The sequence below is a fragment of the Tenrec ecaudatus genome, chromosome X (genome assembly GCF_050624435.1).
Source record: "Tenrec ecaudatus isolate mTenEca1 chromosome X, mTenEca1.hap1, whole genome shotgun sequence".
Classification (NCBI taxonomy): domain Eukaryota; kingdom Metazoa; phylum Chordata; class Mammalia; order Afrosoricida; family Tenrecidae; genus Tenrec; species Tenrec ecaudatus.
The window spans coordinates 87,911,998-87,916,941 of NC_134548.1; the positions used below are offsets into that span (position 1 = coordinate 87,911,998).

The 4,944-nt window shown below is 35.9% G+C and overlaps 1 pseudogene; it reads left to right on the top strand.

Moving 5' to 3' along the window:
• The first annotated feature begins 4,346 nt into the window (after positions 1-4,346).
• LOC142434368 (complex III assembly factor LYRM7 pseudogene) lies at positions 4,347-4,658 on the top strand (annotated as a pseudogene).
• Positions 4,659-4,944: the final 286 nt, after the last annotated feature.

A 4,944-nucleotide genomic window follows, 5' to 3' on the forward strand; every position in this document is an offset into this window, starting at 1 on the left:
ATTATTGTTCATATTATAAATTATTCTTTGCTTAAAAATTGAGCCACAAGGGTGTGTTTAATTCCAGAAATGAAGGGTTTCCAATAGTCATAGTCTTGGTTCCATCAATCTCTGTTAGACCAGTGAGCTTGAGATATTTTATAGGTTTGAGTTTTGTTCCACACTTTCTCCCACTCTAGAACTTTCTGTTATGATCTCTTTCAGAGTTCTCAGTAGTAGTTGGGTACCATCTAGTTCTTGTCTTAGGGTCAAAGAGGCTAAAGTTTGTGAGATTTTTTAAAATATTTTTTCCCATTTGTCTTTAATTTTATATATTCTTGTTTGCTTTGGATGAGAGAGACAGGCTTTTAACTTAGATGGTCAATTACTAGCTTTTAGGACCCCTATCATCATAGTGAAATATGCTAATTTACTTATCTGGTCCCTGGGATTCTGGTCCAAGGTCATCAAGCCCTATAACTCATTATTTCAAGATGGCTAGTTATACAAGCAGAGGTAGTGCTGGATTTTATGGGAATTCTATTCCCAGTTGTTTTAAATTGCACCATATTACTTTCCCCAATAGTTATACAGGTTTACAGACCCACCAGTAATATATGAGTGTTCCAATCGTTCACCTCCCATCCAGAATTCATTTTCTAATTTTGTTTAAATTGGGTTATTATTGTCATTGTAAGATGATATCTCACCATTAATTTGATTTACATGTCCCAGATGACCAATGCTCATAAGTAAATTTTCATACCCTGATTAACCATTTGCATGTCATTTTTGAAGAATTGTCTGTACATGTCTTTTGCGTACTTTTTAATTGGATTATTTGTTTTTCTCATATTGAGAAATTGCTCTACACTCTAAATTTAGTCTCTTGCTCATTAATAAAATTTATTTTCACTGTATGTAGACCTTCTTTTTATTGTGATGAAGTCATCTGGTACATCATTTACTGTGTTTCAATCCCTGTTTGAATCAAGGGATTATTTTATTTCATATGCCTTCTTTTATCTAGTAGTTTTAAGTAGGGATTTTATTTTTCCCCTTCATATTCTATTGTTAATTTCTAATTTCATAGCCTTATGACCCAAAATGATGTAGTATCTTGATGTTTTCAATTTTATTGAATCTTACTTTATGACCTAATGTGTGACCTATTGTAGACAATGTTTCCTGTGCACTGTAAAAAATGTAGATTTTGATACTGTGGAATGCTATGTATTATGTCCATGAGAACAAAGTTTGTTGTTTAGTTCCTCTGTGTTTTTGTTGAGATTTTTTCCCTTGTCTTTGGTTTTGGAAAATTTGGTATTAATATGTCCTGATGTTTTTCTTTGGAGATATAACCTGTTTGGGGTTTGTTCAGCTTCTTTAATGTGTATCTTTTAGTCTTTCATGATATTACAGAAGTTTCTTCTAATAATTTGGACAAATTTCTCTTTATTTTCCTCATTTCTTCCTCTTCTGTACTTTTGATCATACAAAGATATTCTTAAGGATGGCTTCCTACATAATTCTGAGGTTTCCGTAGGTTTAAAAAAAAACTCATTCTCTGCCAGATTAGTTTTGAGTTACTTTTCTTCAAAATCACTAATTCAGCCTTTCATGGATTCAATTCAACTCCTTAGCTCTTTCAATAGTTTTCTGAAATCTTAGTGTTAATCTTCTGGATTTGTTATTGTGTGGCTTCTCATTTTCATTTAGTTGGTGAGCTTGTTTATATATTGTTTTCATGAATTTTTCTAAGATTCTTGGTGTTTTCCTTGATTTTTTTTCTTTCTCAATATGTTGTAGGATCCCAAATACCATTACTCTGAGTTCCTTATTAGGTAATTATTATACTTTTTTTTTACTGAGGAAAGTCTTCTGGATCTGTATATTGGTCCCCCTTGTTTAGGCCACGCTATCATACTTCTTTGAATGAACTGAAATTATCTGTTGTCTTCGAGAAATTGTGCTATTATTGTATTTGTATATAATTGATGAGTATATATTTGTGAAACCTGATTCACTTACTATTTGTCTTCTGGTGCATGTAATAAAAATGAGTATGTGCAGTTCTCTGCTGTTCATATAGAGAGCAGTTGGATGGTGTTTGCTATCTACCAATGATGATATAGTACAGCAATGAGTAATTTCCCTCATGCAGTAGGTTTAGCTACAGGAGGTGACCAGAGACTAAATACTGTGACTGAACTGTGTTGATACAGCAGTATCTACTCAGAAGGGGCAAGGGGAAAAAGAGAGAAAATAAAAACATGAATCAAAATAGAAGAAACTTTAAAAATAGAAAACAAGCACAGGAAAGCAGGCAAACACCACTAAGAAAATGATTAATAACAAATCTAAAGAAAGGAGAATAAAGTAAAAACAAGAGTAGATAAATAAAATAAGAAATACAATAATCAAAACAATGAAGAGGAGTAAAGAAAAGAACATAGTAAAGGAAAGAAAAGAAAGGAGGGGTGGATAAAAGAAAACAGAAGAGCAAAGAAACTAAACACAAGGCAAAAGAGAGAAATAAAGAAAAACAAAGAAAAAGGAATAAAATTATTGGGGTCAGGGTAACCAGTATTGATGTGACCCTCTGTCAACTAAGAAGCTTAAGTAGGCAGGTGATATGTGGTAAGATATTGGTTGTAGATTAAGTTCCTGCTGGACTATATGTTGTCTAGATCAGGACACCTGAATTGGGAAGTAGTCCATTTTGGCTTATATGTTGGTTGAGGCCAGGGTACTGGTTCCTGGAAAGAGTTATTTCAGGCCCATAGGGAAGTTGTGGATAATACAGAACGTTATGGAAAGAGTTATTGCCCACCTAGAGGTGGCCAGGGACCAGGTACTATGTGTTCTGCTGGTGTGATGAGGGGAAGTTCATGAGCTTCCAGTCTTAATGGTGATTTACCCAGCAGCTGATGCATTACGACATGGGTCTGCCCTCAAGGCTAAGAGGGGCTGCACAGAGGGAGGGTGTCACTGGACACTAGGTGGTTGAGTGTGAGGCTGGCCATGCTTCTGGTCACCAGGAGAGTGTAGGAAACAAGGGAGGATTCCATCTTTCTTATCTCCAGTCACTGGTTTGCTAGACCACTACTTAAATAGAATGCTGCTTGCAAAATTTGAAGTTATCCATGTCACGTCAGGCTAGTCAATAATTCATCATTCCATTTCTTTCCTTGCCCCTTTTGTTCAGTTTCTTCACCTAGTTGATAGTTTAATCCTTTTTGCTACCCTTTCCTCTGAAGTTCAGTGCTCCAGTATCCTACCTGTTTCATTTAGTCTCTATTACCTTTGTCGTAGAGTGTTTCTGTGTCTTCCTGGATGTTTCTCCCCTGAATATAATGAATTTCATATATGCTATTGGACTCTCCTTGTCTTGAGGAAAGTGTAGTGAAGAACTTTCAAGATACATGGAAACAATTAGTATGGACAAATGAACCATGAGAACCTCACCTTCCATGAACCTGAGGCCAGAAGAACTAGATGGTTACTGACACCACAGCTTACAACTGTGGAAGGTATTGCATTAGAAGCTTCTGGATAGAGTAGGCGATAAATGTAGAATAGCACGGAAAGTTATGAAAAAGACAAGGCATAATATTAGAATGGATGGTGGAATATCTGATACTATGACCTTTAAACACTCTCAAGACTGGAACTGAACTCACTCCATGGCTCCACTTTCAACAGAACAATAGAAAGACATATAAGGTAAACTCCACCACCAAGGAGCTATGCTCTCATAATAACATCATACTAATAAGAGCAACATACAGGTAGGAACTGGAAACACAGGGTGTGAGTGGTGATACTAGGAGGGTGTAGGGAGGGTGGGTTCGTAAGGGGAAACTGATTACAAAGATCTACATACATGTAACCTCCCTGGGGGGATGGACAACAGAAAAATGGGTGAAGGGAGATGTGGGACAGGGCAAGATATGTCAAAATAATAATTTATAAATTATCAAGGGTTCATGAGTGAGGGGAGAGCGGGGAGGGAGGGGAAAATGAGGAGCTGATGCCAGGGGCTTGGGGATAAATAGAAAGTGTATCAACTCAGATCAAGAACAAAGCAAGATGCTTGCTCAACATTATTTTGTATGTTCTAGCCAGAGCAATTTGGCCAAAAACTAATAAAGTACATCAAAGTCATAAAGAAGGAAAATGACTACTTCTATTCAGAGATGACATGAGCCTGTATAGAGGAAAATATCAAAGTATCCACAAAAAAGGTATTAGAGCTAACAAATAAATTAAGAAATGTCATACATAGACTATAAGATCAAGACACCAGCAATTATCAAGATGAAAGGAATTTAAATAATTCCTTTTGCACACAGCTGCCTGAAGATATGAGTCAGGCAGTCTAGGTTTGATAACTCTTGGAAACACTGCACAGGATCAGACAACCAGTTTTTAAAATGATACCAGATTATTAGAAGCCAGAATAAAGATAAATAGAGAATTCAAAAGTACTAAAAGTGAGAAATCTTCTATGAAAATAGAAGAGCTAATGAAAATACTTTCCAGTGTTGAATTGTTACTAAGAAAGTTGTTTATACAAGATATTCACATAAACCACAAAACTCTGAAATTGGTTCCTAGAAAAGACTGCCTTATTAGAAAATATGCCCTATGGTGTTTTATCAACTCAACAACAATGAATCTTCTAGACTAGGACATGATCAAACATTTGTACTGCTTAATTTACAACTATGTAACTTTGGGAAATGTGTTTGGGTACTTTAGAGAAACAAATCCACAGAAACTCATGTATAAGAGAGGGTTTTATATAAAGGTTAAGTGCACATCAAGAAAACATCCCAACCCAGTGCTGCCCAAACCCACAAGTCCAACATAGACCCATTAACCCACATGTCCAACACCAATCCACAAAGTCCTCCTCCATCTCACAAAACACATGCAATGATGCCTACTGCAGGAGGAAAG